Consider the following 21,975-nt stretch of genomic DNA (forward strand, 5'->3'; position numbering starts at 1 on the left):
CAACAACGGCTGCACCGACAACAACGGCCGCACCGACAACAACAGCCGCACCTACAACAACGGCCGCCCCAACAACAACGGCAGCACCGACTACAACAGCTGCCCCGACAACAACAGCGGCACCGACAACAACAGCCGCCCCGACAACATCAGCCGCACCGACAACAACAGCCGCCCCAACAACAACGGCCGCACCGACAACAACGGCCACACCGACAACAACAGCCGCACCTACAACAACGGCCGCACCAACAACAACGGCCGCACCTACAACAGCCGCACCAACAACAACGGCCGCACCAACAACAACGGCAGCACCGACAACAACGGCGGCACCGACAACAACAGCGGCACCGACAACAACAGCCGCCCCAACAACAACAGCCGCCCCAACAACAACGGCAGCACCGACAACAACGGCGGCACCGACTACAACAGCTGCCCCGACAACAACAGCCGCCCCAACAACAACAGCTGCCCCGACAACAACGGCAGCACCGACAACAACGGCGGCACCAACAACAACAGCGGCACCGACAACAACAGCCGCCCCAACAACAACGGCCGCACCGACAACAACAGCCGCACCTACAACAACGGCCGCACCAACAACGACGGCCGCACCTACAACAACGGCCGCACCAACAACAGCCGCACCAACAACAACGGCGGCACCGACAACAACAGCTGCCCCGACAACAACAGCTGCCCCGACAACAACGGCGGCACCGACAACAACAGCCGCCCCAACAACAACAGCCGCCCCAACAACAACAGCTGCCCCGACAACAACGGCCCCGACAACAACGGCCGCACCAACAACGGCCGCACCAACAACGGCCGCACCAACAACAACGGCAGCACCGACAACAACGGCGGCACCGACAACAACAGCGGCACCGACAACAACGGCGGCACCGACAACAACGGCGGCACCGACAACAACAGCGGCACCGACAACAACGGCGGCACCAACAACAACAGCCGCTCCCACAACAACGGCGGCACCAACAACAACGGCTGCACCAACAACAACAGCCGCCCCGACAACAACAGCCGCCCCAACAACAACAGCTGCCCCGACAACAACGGCAGCCCCGACAACAACGGCTGCACCGACAACAACAGCGGCACCGACAACAACGGCCGCACCGACAACAACAGCGGCACCGACAACAACGGCTGCCCAGACAACAACGGCAGCACCGACAACAACAGCCGCCCCAACAACAACGGCCGCACCGACAACAACGGCTGCACCGACAACAACGGCTGCACCGACAACAACGGCTGCACCGACAACAACAGCCGCCCCAACAACAACGGCCGCACCGACAACAACGGCTGCACCGACAACAACGGCTGCACCGACAACAACGGCTGCACCGACAACAACAGCCGCCCCAACAACAACAGCTGCTCCGACAACAACAGCTGCCCCGTCAACAACGGCAGCACCGACAACAACAGCCGCCCCAACAACAACAGCTTCCCCAACAACAACGGCCACACCAACAACAACAGCCGCCCCGACAACAACTGCGGCACCGACAACAACTGCGGCACCGACAACAACGGCCGCACCGACAACAACGGCGGCACCGACAACAACGGCGGCACCGACAACAACAGCGGCACCGACAACAACAACCGCCCCAACAACAACAGCTGCCCCGACAACAACGGCAGCACCGACAACAACAGCCGCCCCAACAACAACAACGGCCGCACCGACAACAACAACGGCCGCACCGACAACAACGGCTGCACCGACAACAACGGCTGCACCGACAACAACAGCCGCACCAACAACAACGGCCGCACCGACAACAACGGCAGCACCGACAACAACAGCTGCCCCGACAACAACGGCCGCACCGACAACAACGGCCGCACCGACAACAACGGCTGCACCGACAACAACAGCGGCACCGACAACAACGGCCGCACCGACAACAACTGCGGCACCGACAACAACAGCTGCCCCGACAACAACGGCTGCTCCGACAACAACAGCCGCCCCAACAACAACAGCTGCCCTGACAACAACGGCCGCACCAACAACAACGGCCGCACCAACAACAACGGCAGTACCGACAACAACGGCAGCACCGACAACAACGGCTGCACCGACAACAACTGCGGCACCGACAACAACAGCAGCACCGACAACAACGGCCTCACCAACAACAACGGCTGCCCAGACAACAACGGCAGCACCGACAACAACAGCCGCCCCAACAACAACGGCCGCACCGACAACAACGGCTGCACCGACAACAACGGCTGCACCGACAACAACAGCCGCCCCAACAACAACAGCTGCTCCGACAACAACGGCTGCCCCGTCAACAACGGCAGCACCGACAACAACAGCCGCCCCAACAACAACAGCTTCCCCAACAACAACGGCCACACCGACAACAACAGCCGCCCCGACAACAACTGCGGCACCGACAACAACTGCGGCACCGACAACAACGGCCGCACCGACAACAACGGCGGCACCGACAACAACAGCGGCACCGACAACAACAACCGCCCCAACAACAACAGCTGCCCCGACAACAACGGCAGCACCGACAACAACAGCCGCCCCAACAACAACAGCCGCACCGACAACAACGGCTGCACCGACAACAACGGCTGCCCAGACAACAACGGCAGCACCGACAACAACAGCCGCCCCAACAACAACAGCGGCACCGACAACAACGGCGGCACCGACAACAACGGCGGCACCGACAACAACGGCGGCACCGACAACAACGGCTGCACCGACAACAACGGCTGCACCGACAACAACGGCCGCACCGACAACAACGGCAGCACCGACAACAACGGCGGCACCGACAACAACAGCGGCACCGACAACAACGGCGGCACCGACAACAACGGCGGCACCGACAACAACAGCCGCCCCGACAACAACAGCTGCCCCGACAACAACGGCCGCACCAACAACAACGGCCGCACCAACAACAACGGCAGCACCGACAACAACGGCAGCACCGACAACAACTGCGGCACCGACAACAACAGCGGCACCGACAACAACGGCCGCAACAACAACAACGGCTGCCCAGACAACAACGGCAGCACCGACAACAACAGCCGCCCCAACAACAACGGCCGCACCGACAACAACGGCTGCACCGACAACAACTGCGGCACCGACAACAACAGCGGCACCGACAACAACGGCCGCAACAACAACAACGGCTGCCCAGACAACAACGGCAGCACCGACAACAACAGCCGCCCCAACAACAACGGCCGCACCGACAACAACGGCTGCACCGACAACAACGGCTGCACCGACAACAACGGCTGCACCGACAACAACGGCTGCACCGACAACAACGGCTGCACCGACAACAACAGCCGCCCCAACAACAACAGCTGCTCCGACAACAACAGCTGCCCCGTCAACAACGGCAGCACCGACAACAACAGCCGCCCCAACAACAACAGCTTCCCCAACAACAACGGCCACACCAACAACAACAGCCGCCCCGACAACAACTGCGGCACCGACAACAACTGCGGCACCGACAACAACGGCCGCACCGACAACAACTGCGGCACCGACAACAACAGCGGCACCGACAACAACAACCGCCCCAACAACAACAGCTGCCCCGACAACAACGGCAGCACCGACAACAACAGCCGCCCCAACAACAACAACGGCCGCACCGACAACAACGGCTGCACCGACAACAACGGCTGCACCGACAACAACGGCGGCACCGACAACAACAGCGGCACCGACAACAACGGCCGCACCAACAACAACGGCTGCCCAGACAACAACGGCAGCACCGACAACAACAGCCGCCCCAACAACAACGGCCGCACCGACAACAACGGCCGCACCGACAACAACGGCTGCACCGACAACAACGGCTGCACCGACAACAACAGCCGCCCCAACAACAACAGCTGCTCCGACAACAACAGCTGCCCCGTCAACAACGGCAGCACCGACAACAACAGCCGCCCCAACAACAACAGCTTCCCCAACAACAACGGCCACACCAACAACAACAGCCGCCCCGACAACAACTGCGGCACCGACAACAACTGCGGCACCGACAACAACGGCCGCACCGACAACAACGGCAACACCAACAACAACAGCCCCTCCGACAACAACAGCCGCACCAACAACAACAGCTGCCCCGACAACAACGGCGGCACCGACAACAACGGCAGCACCGACAACAACAGCCGCCCCAACAACAACAGCTTCCCCAACAACAACAAGCACACCAACAACAACAGCCGCCCCGACAACAACTGCGGCACCGACAACAACTGCGGCACCGACAACAACGGCCGCACCGACAACAACGGCGGCACCGACAACAACAGCGGCACCGACAACAACAACCGCCCCAACAACAACAGCTGCCCCGACAACAACGGCTGCCCCGACAACAACGGCTGCCCCGACAACAACGGCAGCACCGACAACAACAGCCGCCCCAACAACAACAACGGCTGCACCGACAACGGCTGCACCGACAACAACGGCTGCACCGACAACAACGGCTGCACCGACAACAACAGCCGCACCGACAACAACAGCCGCACCGACAACAATGGCGGCACCGACAACAACGGCGGCAGCGACAACAACAGCGGCAGCGACAACAACGGCGGCACCGACAACAACGGCTGCACCGACAACAACGGCTGCACCGACAACAACGGCTGCACCGACAACAACAGCCGCACCTACAACAACGGCCGCACCGACAACAACAGCTGCCCCGACAACAACGGCAGCCCCGACAACAACGGCTGCACCGACAACAACAGCCGCCCCAACAACAACAGCTGCACCGACAACAACAGCGGCACCGACAACAACAGCGGCACCGACAACAACGGCCGCACCAACAACAACGGCCGCACCGACAACAACGGCCGCCCCAACAACAACAGCTGCCCCGACAACAACGGCAGCCCCGACAACAACGGCTGCACCGACAACAACAGCCGCCCCAACAACAACAGCTGCACCGACAACAACGGCTGCACCGACAACAACAGCCGCCCCAACAACAACAGCTACCCCGACAACAACGGCCGCACCGACAACAACGGCTGCACCGACAACAACTGCGGCACCGACAACAACAGCTGCCCTGACAACAACGGCTGCTCCGACAACAACAGCCGCCCCAAAAACAACAGCTGCCCCGACAACAACGGCCGCACCAACAACAACGGCCGCACCAACAACAACGGCAGCACCGACAACAACGGCGGCACCGACAACAACGGCCGCACCAACAACATTGGACGCACCAACAACAACGGCGGCACCGACAACAACAGCCGCTCCGACAACAACAGCTGCCCCGACAACAACGGCTGCCACGACAACAACAGCGGCACCGACAACAACGGCTGCACCGACAACAACAGCCGCCCCAACAACAACAGCTGCTCCGACAACAACAGCTGCCCCGTCAACAACGGCAGCACCGACAACAACAGCCGCCCCAACAACAACAGCTTCCCCAACAACAACGGCCACACCAACAACAACAGCCGCCCCGACAACAACTGCGGCACCGACAACAACTGCGGCACCGACAACAACGGCCGCACCGACAACAACGGCAACACCAACAACAACAGCCCCTCCGACAACAACAGCCGCACCAACAACAACAGCTGCCCCGACAACAACGGCGGCACCGACAACAACGGCAGCACCGACAACAACAGCCGCCCCAACAACAACAGCTTCCCCAACAACAACGGCCACACCAACAACAACAGCCGCCCCGACAACAACTGCGGCACCGACAACAACTGCGGCACCGACAACAACGGCGGCACCGACAACAACGGCGGCACCGACAACAACAGCGGCACCGACAACAACAACCGCCCCAACAACAACAGCTGCCCCGACAACAACGGCTGCCCCGACAACAACGGCTGCCCCGACAACAACGGCAGCACCGACAACAACAGCCGCCCCAACAACAACAACGGCTGCACCGACAACAACGGCTGCACCGACAACAACGGCTGCACCGACAACAACGGCTGCACCGACAACAACAGCCGCACCGACAACAACAGCTGCACCGACAACAATGGCGGCACCGACAACAACAGCGGCAGCGACAACAACGGCGGCAGCGACAACAACGGCGGCACCGACAACAACGGCTGCACCGACAACAACGGCTGCACCGACAACAACAGCCGCACCTACAACAACGGCCGCACCGACAACAACAGCTGCCCCGACAACAACAGCTTCCCCAACAACAACGGCCACACCAACAACAACAGCCGCCCCGACAACAACAGCCGCCCCAACAACAACAGCCGCCCCGACAACAACGGCAGCCCCGACAACAACAGCTGCACCGACAACAACGGCTGCACCGACAACAACAGCCGCCCCAACAACAACAGCTACCCCGACAACAACGGCCGCACCGACAACAACGGCTGCACCGACAACAACGGCTGCACCGACAACAACTGCGGCACCGACAACAACAGCTGCCCTGACAACAACGGCTGCTCCGACAACAACAGCCGCCCCAAAAACAACAGCTGCCCCGACAACAACGGCCGCACCAACAACAACGGCCGCACCAACAACAACGGCTGCACCGACAACAACGGCTGCACCGACAACAACAGCCGCACCGACAACAACAGCTGCACCGACAACAATGGCGGCACCGACAACAACAGCGGCAGCGACAACAACGGCGGCAGCGACAACAACGGCGGCACCGACAACAACGGCTGCACCGACAACAACGGCTGCACCGACAACAACAGCCGCACCTACAACAACGGCCGCACCGACAACAACAGCTGCCCCGACAACAACAGCTTCCCCAACAACAACAGCTTCCCCAACAACAACGGCCACACCAACAACAACAGCCGCCCCGACAACAACAGCCGCCCCAACAACAACAGCTGCCCCGACAACAACGGCAGCCCCGACAACAACGGCTGCACCGACAACAACAGCCGCCCCAACAACAACAGCTGCACCGACAACAACGGCTGCACCGACAACAACAGCCGCCCCAACAACAACAGCTACCCCGACAACAACGGCCGCACCGACAACAACGGCTGCACCGACAACAACGGCTGCACCGACAACAACTGCGGCACCGACAACAACAGCTGCCCTGACAACAACGGCTGCTCCGACAACAACAGCCGCCCCAAAAACAACAGCTGCCCCGACAACAACGGCCGCACCAACAACAACGGCCGCACCAACAACAACGGCAGCACCGACAACAACGGCGGCACCGACAACAACGGCCGCACCAACAACATTGGACGCACCAACAACAACGGCGGCACCGACAACAACAGCCGCTCCGACAACAACAGCTGCCCCGACAACAACGGCTGCCACGACAACAACAGCGGCACCGACAACAACGGCAACACCAACAACAACAGCCCCTCCGACAACAACAGCCGCACCAACAACAACAGCTGCCCCGACAACAACGGCCGCACCGACAACAACGGCCGCACCAACAACAACGGCCGCACCGACAACAACGGCGGCACCGACAACAACGGCCGCACCGACAACATCAGCCGCCCCAACAACAACAGCTGCCCCGACAACAACGGCTGCCCAGACAACAACGGCAGCACCGACAACAACAGCCGCCCCAACAACAACGGCCGCACCGACAACAACGGCTGCACCGACAACAACGGCTGCACCGACAACAACAGCCGCCCCAACAACAACAGCTGCTCCGACAACAACAGCTGCCCCGTCAACAACGGCAGCACCGACAACAACAGCCGCCCCAACAACAACGCCGGCACCGACAACAACAGCCGCTCCAACAACAACAGCGGCACCGACAACAATGGCCGCCTCAACAACAACAGCCGCACCAACAACAACGGCGGCACTGACAACAACGGCCACACCAACAACAACAGCCGCACCGACAACAACGGCCACACCAACAACAACAGCCGCACCAACAACAACTGCGGCACTGACAACAACGGCGGCACCGACAACAACGGCCGCACCGTCAACAATGGCGGCGGCGCCGACAACAACAGCTCCCCCGATAACAACGGCCGCACCGACAACAACGGCTGCACCGACAACAACAGTCGCCCCTACAACAACGGCCGCACCGACAACAACAGCTGCCCCGACAACAACGGCGGCACCGACAACAACAGCCGCCCCGACAACAACAGCCGCACCGATAACAACATCGGCACCGACAACAACGGCCGCACCAACAACGGCATCACCACCAACAACAGCCGCACCGACAACAACGGCCACACCAACAACAACAGCCGCACCAACAACAACAGCCGCACCGATAACAACAACGGCCGCACCAACAACAACAGCCGCACCAACAACAACAGCCGCCCCTACAACAACGGTGGCACCGACAACAACAGCCGCCCCAACAACAACAGCTGCCCCAACAACAACAGCCGCACCGACAACAACGGCCACACCAACAACAACGGCCGCCCCAACAACAACAGCCGCACCGACAACAACGGCCACACCAACAACAACGGCCGCACCGACAACAACGGCCGCCCCAACAACAGCTGCCCTGACAACAACAGCTCCCCCCATAACAACGGCGGCACCAACAACAACAGCCGCACCGATAACAACAACGGCCGCACCAACAACAACAGCCGCACCAACAACAACAGCCGCACCGATAACAACATCCGCACCGATAACAACAGCCGCACCGACAACAACGGCCACACCAACAACAACAGCCGCAACAACAACAACAGCCGCACCGATAATAACAGCGGCACCGACAACAACGGCCGCACCAACAACGGCATCACCGACAAAAACGGCCACACCAACAACAACAGCCGCACCAACAACAACAGCCGCACCGATAACAACAACGGCCGCACCAACAACGGTGTCACCGACAACAACAGCTGCCCCGACAACAACGGCGGCACCGACAACAACAGCCGCCCCAACAACAACAGCCGCACCGATAACAACATCGGCACCGACAACAACGGCCGCACCAACAACGGCGTCACCAACAACAACAGCCGCACCGACAACAACGGCCACACCAACAACAACGATGGCACCGACAACGATGGCACCGACAACAACGGCGGCACCGACAACAACAGCGGCACCGACAACAACAGCCGTCCCAACAACAACGGCCGTACCAACAACAACGGTGGCACCGACAACAATGGCGGCACTGATAACAACAGCCCCAACAACAACGGCCGCACCTACAACAACTCCAGCGCCAACAACACCTGCAATGATTCCTGCACCAACAACAACTCCTGCGTTTACAGCAACTATTGAAGCTCCCACAGTTGTGATCCTCTCAACAGACATCGATGAACCATATTTAGAAGAACTCAATAATACAAGCAGCACGCAATATATTGATCTTGAGGCAAGATTCATAGATGTGGTTAGTACTTACTCTCAATATTTTTCTCTTTGTTGCTTTTGCAGTTCTTCACTTAATTTGGAGATTACCTTTTTTTAACTTGTTTGTTTTTTTCTATTTTCTTTATTCCTACAGTGTAATGGCATCTTCAGTGCCGAATATGGCAACAGTTTCAACGTCTGTTATGTGATTGAATTCAGGTAACATTTACTATGTTGAGAGTTCACAATGTTTAAATGTTAAAATTAAAGAAAAATGTAATATTACACATGTAATGTTAATATAATTTGATACATTTATTTTCTTTCATGATGCAGCGAATCTTCCAACACATCCCGAGCGGGTCAGACTAATGCAAAGTTCGGGGTTGTGTTCGCTCAAACTAATTCGACGCAAGAAATCCCAAAGGCTGCAGATGTTGCAAAAACCTTAATAGACGCTGTGTCTAACAGTACCTTTAACGTCACTTTTGTTGCCGCTTCCGTCACTGTACTTCGTAAGTAAACACTAAGCCTGCATTTCACTCCTACAGTTGTTAACGGAAAGAAATATATCCCATGTAATTTGTAATTCATCTATAAATGTGAGAAATCGAAAAGCCTCGCTTGTGTAATCTCATCCGCGAAATTATAGAAATAGGGCCCTGATCTTTTGTTTCCAAATTGCTGGTTTCGCAATGAGCATTTAAAATCATAATTACCATAAAGTCCACAGTGACCTTAACTGTGACTTAGCAAAGATTTACACATGTGTTTGTTTGTTCAAGAGAAGGGACTATTATTACTACCATTATTCATTTATTCCATCTTTTTTTTCTCTTTTTTTGAAGAAACAACTGTATTAAATTCGACAACTGCATCCCCCAACATTGCTGCAACTACAGCTGCCAGTGCTGCAACTACAGCTGCCAGTGCTGCAACTACAGCTGCCAGTGCTGCAACTACAGATGCCAGTGCTGCAACTACAGTTACCACTACAACTGCTGAAGCAGTCATAACAAGGCTATTAGTTACATTCAGATCTCAAGGAGAGACATTTACAAGTGATTTGCTGGTTCCATCATCTGCAACGTTTCAAAATCGATCCGCATTGATAGAGTCAACAGTAAGTAATAGATGATAGATTGTTTTTTTTGAAAATTGGCAGCAAATAAGAGTTTTCAAATTAAAAATTATTTAATTTACAGCAAATAGGACACAGATACATTATCTGGTAGTCATTGAAAACATTGGAATAGTGTTACTACCGGCAGTTGTAGGTGAATTAAAAATACAATGCACAAGTAAAGAAACAGAAACAAATGAAATAAATGTAGTAACAAAGGATTTGTTTGTATTTCTGCAGCTCAAACCTTTACTCAAAGAAGCCTTTCCTTCGTTCCACAATATTTCTGTGATTTCATTCAGGTAATTTGTTCATGTTATTAAGATAAAATCTTAAGAGCACTAATCATGAATTTATACAAATTAAACAATATAATATTTTGTAATTCCTTTTGCAGCGAAGGATCAATCATCCAAAACGTAGTCATTGAATTTTTATCAACATCTGCTCCTAATGGCACTGAGATTGGAAAGGTTTTTGCCGCTGCATCTTGTATCATCAGAACCTTCAACATTGACACATTCTCCATTTCTGTGGATGGCACACGTAAGCAATATTGAATACTACCACTTTTTTATATTATCAATTCCTTTTTTGTATTATTTAAAGCAATGTCTTGTTTTCTTTTCTCAGTCTTTACACAGGTTTCAAGTGGAGTAAGCCACAACATCAGTCTCATCACTGCATCCTTCCTTGTGCTGATGTCATGGATCCTGTCAAGCCAGCAATAGCATCATTGCTGATTACCGTTTGAATTGGCTTTATTGCATGACTGCCATCACTGGCATGAAAAATTACTTCTTGATTCTTGTCGAAGAAGTCTTGTACAGCGTCATATATACTTACTATCACATTTTATTTTGAAATTACGGAACATATTTATCACAGTGGATTAGGTTTATGTCAATCTTAACACGTTTCTGGGTGGGAATGTCCAGGATCCTTCACCGAGCAGAACGACACTTTTGTTGTCCAAAAATGCAACTAAAATGTTAGGTTTCACTTCATTCCATATCATAACATTACATTGCATAGCAATATCAGAGAGCATATTGTGGCTAAAGTTAATTGAAGGAACAACACTGCAGGTCATCATGAGTCGTGTAACCCACCGTGAACCAAATAGGCCTAGAGTGTTATCATCATTATATATACGGCATATATGTCAAAATATTGCACTGTCAATTTGTTTTATTTATTCAAGGTGTATTTATGTATTCATGAATAGCTGTATTCTGTGAGATTTCTAAATGTTTGTACAATATTTGTCAGAAACTTTACAATGATCAGAATAAAAAGTCTTTGAAGAATTTAAATCATCTCTCGTATGATGCTTTGCAAATTTGGTGGGAAGTTTATCAGGGAATGATTAATGTCTTACAATGAGCCTCAGCTGTTGGTGTGTCAGTTAATCAGGTTTGTTAAGAAAGAGAACTGGGAGGGGTGCAAAGTGTACTTTAACTTTGAGATTCTTCCATCTATTCAAACACCACCAGACACATTGATATTAAATCACCTTAAAGTGAACACCAGCAGCACCCTTTGTTTATTTTCAGAAATAACTCTCACAAATAAGAAGCAATTTAAAAGACAGCTAGGTTGTGAAAGACTAAAGGCTACCATATTAAGATAATATTTTTTGTATTTATTATACATCTTCTCAGAAACTTTCTATTCACTTATTAAAGTTAGTATGTTACTAAAGTTCTCCTTTTAAAAAGGCAATGGTAAACACACTTTAAAAGAACAAAACATGCTGCAGTGGTCTTCATTAAAGAATAAATAATGGTCCAGATGACTTTCACAAAATGAACCAAAGAATCCTGTCATGAGAGACAGGACCCAAATGCCAACAACGTTGAAAAGAAACTTTATTCTTCACTTAACCAGTGGAATTACTTAAATTGAGGAATAACAGGTCCAACACAAGCAATCACTATGGATCTAACCAGGATGGACCAACACTGACTTCAAAATAAAACAGGAAACACAACATATAACTACAGATCCTGACATTACTATGCAGAGAGTCCACTGTTCCTAAATGTTTTGTATGGGTGAAAAGTAGATGTCAAATTTATTGTATTCATATGTACGTATATTATTATTGTACTCAAGTTTTCTGAAGTTTAAGGGTTTTGTGACTGAACTTAAACTAGTCCTCCCCACTGTTGTGGTTGCCTGGTCAACAGAATTGAGCCAAATACAATAAAAATGATCTATATAAAAAGTACAGCGAACACAATTACAAATTGAATCACAACAATAACTACACAACATATATCCTATGGGACAGAGATCCAGTGCCCGGCCCCAGGCAGACCGGCGTAGATCGTTTTACCTGCCCGGCAGTCGGCACAAAGAGATCTCCTGATCTTCCACATTTTCCAGCTTTGTAAGCTTAAAGTCAAGCCCCCCTTCATCCTCTTCCAGTCCATCGATTGGACAAGACCTCGTTCTGTTGTTATTTCTCTTTCTCCATGTTAGGTGTCAGTCAACCCAACCCCTGTCCACATTCCTGAGCAGTCCTCAGGCCTCAGTGCGTCCAGCATCATCTTGGTATCTGAAAGAGCATTTACGACTCACTCCATGTACATTAATACTTGTGTGTATTTTCTACCTTCTGTGGGCTACTGCAGCAGATAAACAGAGCACCCTTCATAGTTGATATTGTACTTGTGTCTGTCCTGCTAGGACGACAAACTACCAGACAAGCTTTGGTTTGAAAATTCACAATTTGATTCAATTGTTCATTTTTTGAAAGTCATGTACGCATATTTTTCTTTTTTAATGGACATCAATGCAACATTTGTTGTTCTTATAAAGTGTGTGTATGCTTGCCTCTAAGAAAACAGAAATGGCTTCTTTGTCAATTTTAAAAGGAGACCTTTAGAAATAAAGAGTAAATGGCAAGTTCTAAGAAGATGCATGATAAATAAAAATATATTATCTTAAAGTGGTAGCCTTAAGTCTTTCACAACCTACCTATCTATTAAAATGCTTCCTATTCATGAAAATGAAAAATGGGTGCTTCTGGTGCTGATTTAATAACAACGTGTCTGGTGGTGTGTGAATAGATAGAATAATCTCATAGGCAAGTACACTTTGCACCCCTCCAAGTTCTCCTTCTTAACAAACCTGATTAACAAACCCACCAACAGCTGAGGCTCATTGTAAGACATTAATCATTCCCTGATAAACTTCCCAGCAAATTTGCAAAGCATCAAACGAGAGATGATTTAAATTCTTCAAAGACTTTTTATTCTGATCATTGTAAAGTTTCTGACAACTATTGTACAAACATTTAGAAATCTCACAGAATTCAGCTATGCATGAATAAAATAAATACACTTTGAATAAATAAAACAAATTGACTGCAATATTTTGACATATATGCCGTATATATAATGATGATAACACTCTAGGCCTATTTGGTTCACGGTGGGTTCCACGACTCATGATGACCTGCAGTGTTGTTCCTTCAATTAGCTTTAGACACATGTTCCCTTGACAATATGCTCTCTGATATTGCTTTGCAATGTAATGTAATGATATGGAATGAAGTGAAACCTAACATTTTAGTTGCATTTTTGGACAACAGAAGAAGACCAAGAAGACTATAACTGCACAACAGTGTGAAATCTAGAGCTACAACTGCATTCTGACTTTTCCACTTGTACTTGTTTACGTTTTGGCGTGACACATGTGAAAAGATTAGTCACTGTCATTAGGTTAAATATTGCTAGAACCCATTTTCTCAGGGCTTAACCCTTGTATGGTGTTCATTGTTTTGTTACTCAGCAGGTGTTGTGGGTCTGTTGGACCCGCCGTATTTTTGGGTGTATTTAATTCAACACAATCAAACTATTTTATGTTAAATTACTCAACAGATGTTTTCTTCAACCCAATTAGAAGCAATATAAACAGCAAACATGGTTAATATTTGCCCTTTAACTTTGTTATCACACATTTACAAATTAAAGTGCTACTCGTTTTTTGGGGTTTTGTTGATAAAATCAATAAAATCAATTATAATCATGATGTGAGTGGACAAAATTCAACACATTTACAAATGTAGCAAGGTTGCTCATAACTATTGATTTTTATTTATTTGAATTTCACTGAATTTCATTAGTAATCAGGTCATTTTACATAACACAACACAAAGTTTACATTGAACACATTACATTGTTGAAAACATTACCTTTTCATACCAGCCTATACAACACCAGCCTATTCAACACATGAGTGGCAGAGTTTTACTGTGTGTGTGTTGCATATGTACTTCTTGCACTTGATGCATGTCACACACTTCGCAGCGTTTCTTTTTGTTGCTGCCGGCCGCAACCTAGAAAGATGAAAAGATCATGAATTTTACTAAAACCTCTGTCTCGCAAGGTATGAGTGTCAAACATATACTGCAACAGCATCACACATTGTCCTCCTGAATCCTCCTCACGGTGGCTGCAGAGGCTGAGGTTCTCGGAACATGCTGTCTTCTCAGGATTTGTTGTTTCACCAGTGCCTTTCCAAGTTCCTCGAGAAAGAGGCGTCTCCTCTGGAGCTTCCCCCTGTTCCACTCTGGGTTCAATGCCATCCAGATGACAAAGGCGTTGTACGCCGAGATGTCCAGAATGTCAAAGAAAATAACCAGTGGCCAGCGTAGGGTCCTCCTCTTGCAGCTGTAGGCAGACACCAGCTTGTCCATGTTGTCCACCCCTCCATTTGTGGCATTGTAGTCCATGATTATCTCTGGTTTCTGATGCTCCAGGCCACAGATTCCCTGTGCAGTGTACTCATGAGTACCACATTCTTGGTTTTCTTTGGCACATAGGATACCAGGGACGTGTCAGCCGTGTAGACAAACTTGGACGAGTTGACAGGCCTGTTCTTTGTAGGCAGCAATTGAGGAGGGAGCTCAGACCGTTTTTTTCTCATCGTTCCTACCATGGTCAGCTTCCTCTTTAGAAGCTCCTGTCCCAGCTTGTACGATGCACGCACACGCACACGCACACGCACACACACACGCACACACACACACACACACACACACACACACACACACACACACACACACACACACACACACACTTACAGCAGGCCCAGACATGAGGAGGACAGACTGAAGGTACACAGGACCTACAATGTCCACACTTTTATTATCCCGGGTTCAGTGGACCCGAACACCCTGTGTGTAATATAAATGTGTAGGGGGGGGTTACGGTGTGCGGTCGATGAAAATTTTGTCTGATATATGTTCTTCGCAGAAAATGAGCCAAGGCCATTAAGTTTGAGCTTAAAAAAATAATGAATCATATTGTTTTTGTTTCGATGAAAAATGAAAACGGGTCCCACAGACCCGAACACCATACAAGGGTTAATGGTATTTTGTGTGGATTATTAGTCTTGCTGTGTCGTTCTGCTCGGTGAAGGATCCTGGACATTCCCACCCAGAAACGTGTTAAGATTGACGCCAACCTAATCCACTGTCATAAATATGTTCCGTAATTTCAAAATAAAATGTGATAGTAAGTATATATGACGCTGTACAAGACTACTTTGACAAGAATCAAGAAATTATTTTTAATGCTAGTGATGGCAGTAATGCAATAATGCAAATTCAAACAGTAATCAGCAATGACGCTATTGCTGGCTTGACAGGATCCATGACATCAGCACAAGGAAGGATGCAGTGATGAGACTGATGTTGTGGCTTACTCCACTTGAAACCTGTGTAAAGACTGAGAAAAGAAAACAAGACATTGCTTAAAAAAATTAAAAAAGGAATCTATAATCTAAAAAAAAGTGGTAGCAGTCAATATTGCTTACGTGTGCCATCAAAATAAATGGAGTTGTTGTCAATGTTGAAGGCTGTGATGCTTGAAGCTGCTGCAACCAAAACTTTTCGAATCTCAGTGCCATTAGGAGCAGATGTTAATGGAAAATAAATGAGTGAGTTTTGGATGATTGATCCATTACTGCAAAAGGAATTACAAAATATTATATTGTTTCATTCGTATACATTCATGATTAGTGCTGTTAGGATTTTATCTTAATAACATAAACAAATTACCTGAATGAAATCACACGGATGTTGCGGAACGAAGGAAAAGCTTCTTTGAGTAAAGGTCTGAGCTGCAGAAATACAAACAAATCATTTGTTACTACATTTATTTAATTTGCTTGTCTTTTACTTGTGCATTGGCTTTTTAATTCAACTACATTTGGCGATAGTATCACTATTCCAATGTTTTCAATGACTACCAGATAATTTATCTGTGTTATATTTACTGTAATTTAAATAGTTTTTAATTTAAAACAGGAAAAAAATCTATCATCTAATACTTACTGTTGACTCTATCAATACGGCTCGACTTTGAAACGCTGCAGATGATGGAACGTGCAAATCACTTGTAAATGTCTCTTCTTGAGATCTGAATGTCAATAGCCTTGCTACGACTGCTTCAGTTGTTGTCGGTGCGATTGTTGTTGGGGCGGCTGTTGTTGTGGGTGCGACTGTTGTTGTCGGAACTGGAGATGTTGTGGGTGCAGCTGTTGTTGTTGGTGTAGCCGTTGTTGTTGGGGAGGCTGTTGTCGTCGGTGCGGCCGTTGTTATGGGTGAGGCCGTTGTTGTGGGTGCGACCGTTGTTGTCGGAGCTGGAGTTGTTGTAGGGGCGGCTGTTGTTGTCGGCACGGCTGTTGTTGGGTTGGCTGTTGTTGTGGGTGCGGCCGTTGTTATGGGTGCGGCTGTTGTCGTCGGTGTGGCCGTTGTTGATGGTGCGATTGTTGTCGATGCGGCCGTTGTTGTCGATGCGGCCGTTGTTGTCGGGGCGGGTGTTGGTGACGCCGCGGCTGTCGTCGGAGCGGGAGTTGTTGTTGGTGCGGCCGTTGTTGTTGGTCTGGCAGTTGTTGTTGGTGCGGCCGTTGTTGTTGGTGCGGCCGTTGTTGTCGGTGCGGCCGTTGTTGTTGGTGTGGCAGTTGTTGTCAGTGCCGCTGTTGTTGTCAGTGCCGCTGTTGTTGTCGGTGCGGCTGTTGTCGGTACAGCTGTTGTTGTTGGGGAGGCTGTTGTTGGTGTGGATGTTGTTGTCGGTGCGGGAGTTGTCGTCGGTGCTGAAGTTGTTGTTGCTGTGAGGGTTGTTGTGGATGCTGGAGTTGTCGTCGGTGCGAGGGTTGTTGTGGGTGCGGGAGTTGTTGTCGCTTCGAGTGTTGTTGTGGGTGCGGGAGTTGTTGTCGCTGCGAGGTTTGTTGTGGGTGCTGGAGTTGTCGTCGGTGCTGGAGTTGTTGTTGCTGCGAGGTTTGTTGCCAGTGCGGCCGTTGTTGTCGGTGCCGCCATTGTTGTTGGTGCGGCAGATGTTGTCGGTGCAGCTGTTGTTGTCGGGGCCGCTGTTGTTGTCGGTGCCGCCGTTGTTGTCGGTGCCACTGCTGTTGCCGGTGCGGCCATTGTTGTCGGGGCGGCTGTTGTTGTCGGTGCCGCCATTGTTGTCGGTGCCGCCATTGTTGTTGGTGCGGCTGTTGTCGGTACAGCTGTTGTTGTTGGGGAGGCTGTTGTCGGCGCAGCTGTTGTTGTTGGGGCAGCTGTTGTTGCGGCGGCTGTTGTTGTCGGTACAGCTGTTGTCGGTGCGGCCGTTGTTGTCGGAGCAGCCGTTGTTGTTGGTGCGGCTGTTGTTGTTGGGGAGGCTGTTGTTGGCGCAGCTGTTGTTGTTGGGGCAGCTGTTGTTGCGGCGGCTGTTGTTGTCGGTACAGCTGTTGTCGGTGCGGCCGTTGTTGTCGGTGCAGCTGTTGTTGTTGGTGTGGCCGTTGTTGGTGTGGATGTTGTTGTCGGTGTAGCTGTTGTTGTCGGCACGGCTGTTGTTGTTGTTGTGGCCGTTGTTGTCGGTGCCACCGTTGTTGTCAGGGCGGCTGTTGTCGGTACAGCTGTTGTTGTTGGGGAGGCTGTTGTTGTGGGTGCGGCCGTTGTTGTCGGGGCGGCTGTTGTTGTCGTTGCCGCCATTGTTGTCGGTGCCGCCGTTGTTGTTGGTGTGGCAGTTGTTGTCGGTGCGGCTGTTGTTGTCGGGGCGGCTGTTGTTGTTGGTACAGCTGTTGTTGTCGGCGCAGCTGTTGTCGGTGCAGCTGTTGTTGTTGGTGCGGCCGTTGTTGTCGGTGCGGCTGTTGTCGGTACAGCTGTTGTTGTTGGGGAGGCTGTTGTTGGTGTGGATGTTGTTGTCGGTGCGGGAGTTGTTGTTGCTGTGAGTGTTGTTGTGGGTGCGGGAGTTGTTGTCGGTGCTGAAGTTGTTGTCGCTGCAAGGGTTGTTGTGGGTGCCGGAGTTGTCGTCGGTGCTGAAGTTGTTGTTGCTCTGAGTGTTGTTGTGGGTGCGGGAGTTGTCGTCGGTGCAAGGGTTGTTGTGGGTGCCGGAGTTGTCGTCGGAGCTGGAGTTGTTGTTGCTGCCAGTATTGTTGTTGGTGCCAGAGTTGTTGTCGCTGCCAGGGTTGTTGTGGGTGCCGGAGTTGTTGTCACTGCGAGGGTTGGTGTGGGTGCGGGAGTTGTTGTGGATGCCGGAGTTGTCGTCGGTGCCGCCGTTGTTGTTGGTGTGGCAGTTGTTGTCGGTGCATCTGTTGTTGTCGGTGCCGCCGTTGTTGTCGGTGCCGCCATTGTTGTTGGTGCGGCAGTTGTTGTCGGTGCAGCTGTTGTTGTCGGGGCCGCTGTTGTTGTCGGTGCCGCCGTTGTTGTCGGTGCCACTGCTGTTGCCGGTGCGGCCATTGTTGTCGGGGCGGCTGTTGTTGTCGGTGCCGCCATTGTTGTTGGTGCGGCTGTTGTCGGTACAGCTGTTGTTGTTGGGGAGGCTGTTGTCGGCGCAGCTGTTGTTGTTGGGGCAGCTGTTGTTGCGGCGGCTGTTGTTGTCGGTACAGCTGTTGTCGGTGCGGCCGTTGTTGTCGGAGCAGCCGTTGTTGTTGGTGCGGCTGTTGTTGTTGGGGAGGCTGTTGTTGGCGCAGCTGTTGTTGTTGGGGCAGCTGTTGTTGCGGCGGCTGTTGTTGTCGGTACAGCTGTTGTCGGTGCGGCCGTTGTTGTCGGTGCAGCTGTTGTTGTTGGTGTGGCCGTTGTTGGTGTGGATGTTGTTGTCGGTGCAGCTGTTGTTGTCGGCACGGCTGTTGTTGTTGTTGTGGCCGTTGTTGTCGGTGCCACCAATGTTGTCAGGGCGGCTGTTGTCGGTACAGCTGTTGTTGTTGGGGAGGCTGTTGTTGTGGGTGCGGCCGTTGTTGTCGGGGCGGCTGTTGTTGTCGTTGCCGCCATTGTTGTCGGTGCCGCCGTTGTTGTTGGTGTGGCAGTTGTTGTCGGTGCGGCTGTTGTTGTCGGGGCGGCTGTTGTTGTCGGTACAGCTGTTGTTGTCGGCGCAGCTGTTGTCGGTGCAGCTGTTGTTGTTGGTGCGGCCGTTGTTGTCGGTGCGGCTGTTGTCGGTACAGCTGTTGTTGTTGGGGAGGCTGTTGTTGGTGTGGATGTTGTTGTCGGTGCGGGAGTTGTTGTTGCTGTGAGTGTTGTTGTGGGTGCGGGAGTTGTTGTCGGTGCTGAAGTTGTTGTCGCTGCAAGGGTTGTTGTGGGTGCCGGAGTTGTCGTCGGTGCTGAAGTTGTTGTTGCTCTGAGTGTTGTTGTGGGTGCGGGAGTTGTCGTCGGTGCAAGGGTTGTTGTGGGTGCCGGAGTTGTCGTCGGAGCTGGAGTTGTTGTTGCTGCCAGTATTGTTGTTGGTGCCAGAGTTGTTGTCGCTGCCAGGGTTGTTGTGGGTGCCGGAGTTGTTGTCACTGCGAGGGTTGGTGTGGGTGCGGGAGTTGTTGTGGATGCCGGAGTTGTCGTCGGTGCCGCCGTTGTTGTTGGTGTGGCAGTTGTTGTCGGTGCATCTGTTGTTGTCGGTGCCGCCGTTGTTGTCGGTGCCGCCATTGTTGTTGGTGCGGCAGTTGTTGTCGGTGCAGCTGTTGTTGTCGGGGCCGCTGTTGTTGTCGGTGCCGCCGTTGTTGTCGGTGCCACTGCTGTTGCCGGTGCGGCCATTGTTGTCGGGGCGGCTGTTGTTGTCGGTGCCGCCATTGTTGTCGGTGCCGCCATTGTTGTTGGTGCGGCTGTTGTCGGTACAGCTGTTGTTGTTGGGGAGGCTGTTGTCGGCGCAGCTGTTGTTGTTGGGGCAGCTGTTGTTGCGGCGGCTGTTGTTGTCGGTACAGCTGTTGTCGGTGCGGCCGTTGTTGTCGGAGCAGCCGTTGTTGTTGGTGCGGCTGTTGTTGTTGGGGAGGCTGTTGTTGGCGCAGCTGTTGTTGTTGGGGCAGCTGTTGTTGCGGCGGCTGTTGTTGTCGGTACAGCTGTTGTCGGTGCGGCCGTTGTTGTCGGTGCAGCTGTTGTTGTTGGTGTGGCCGTTGTTGGTGTGGATGTTGTTGTCGGTGCAGCTGTTGTTGTCGGCACGGCTGTTGTTGTTGTTGTGGCCGTTGTTGTCGGTGCCACCGTTGTTGTCAGGGCGGCTGTTGTCGGTACAGCTGTTGTTGTTGGGGAGGCTGTTGTTGTGGGTGCGGCCGTTGTTGTCGGGGCGGCTGTTGTTGTCGTTGCCGCCATTGTTGTCGGTGCCGCCGTTGTTGTTGGTGTGGCAGTTGTTGTCGGTGCGGCTGTTGTTGTCGGGGCGGCTGTTGTTGTCGGTACAGCTGTTGTTGTCGGCGCAGCTGTTGTCGGTGCAGCTGTTGTTGTTGGTGCGGCCATTGTTGTCGGTGCGGCTGTTGTCGGTACAGCTGTTGTTGTTGGGGAGGCTGTTGTTGGTGTGGATGTTGTTGTCGGTGCGGGAGTTGTTGTTGCTGTGAGTGTTGTTGTGGGTGCGGGAGTTGTTGTCGGTGCTGAAGTTGTTGTCGCTGCAAGGGTTGTTGTGGGTGCCGGAGTTGTCGTCGGTGCTGAAGTTGTTGTTGCTCTGAGTGTTGTTGTGGGTGCGGGAGTTGTTGTCGCTGCCAGGGTTGTTGTGGGTGCCGGAGTTGTTGTCACTGCGAGGGTTGGTGTGGGTGCGGGAGTTGTTGTGGATGCCGGAGTTGTCGTCGGTGCCGCCGTTGTTGTTGGTGTGGCAGTTGTTGTCGGTGCATCTGTTGTTGTCGGTGCCACCGTTGTTGTCGGTGCCGCCATTGTTGTTGGTGCGGCAGTTGTTGTCGGTGCAGCTGTTGTTGTCGGGGCCGCTGTTGTTGTCGGTGCCGCCATTGTTGTCGGTGCCGCCGTTGTTGTCTGTGCCACTGCTGTTGCCGGTGCGGCCGTTGTTGTCGGGGCGGCTGTTGTTGTCGGTGCCGCCATTGTTGTTGGTGCGGCTGTTGTCGGTACAGCTGTTATTGTCGGGGCAGCCGTTGTTGTCAGGGCGGCTGTTATTGTCGTTGCCGCCATTGGTGTCAGTGCCGCCGTTGTTGTTGGTGT

General features: G+C 52.0%; 1 long non-coding RNA gene across 1 annotated transcript; it reads right to left on the reverse strand.

Annotated features, from left to right (window-relative positions):
* Positions 1-16,499: 16,499 nt before the first annotated feature.
* On the reverse strand, positions 16,500-17,107 carry LOC117747664. The gene is made up of 3 exons (XR_004611448.1): positions 16,933-17,107; positions 16,657-16,718; positions 16,500-16,561 (listed from the first exon to the last, which is right to left on the reverse strand). It is a non-coding gene; the product is annotated as an uncharacterized LOC117747664 (long non-coding RNA).
* Positions 17,108-21,975: the final 4,868 nt, after the last annotated feature.

Source organism: Cyclopterus lumpus, chromosome 18 (genome assembly GCF_009769545.1).
Source record: "Cyclopterus lumpus isolate fCycLum1 chromosome 18, fCycLum1.pri, whole genome shotgun sequence".
Taxonomy (NCBI): Eukaryota; Metazoa; Chordata; class Actinopteri; order Perciformes; family Cyclopteridae; genus Cyclopterus; species Cyclopterus lumpus.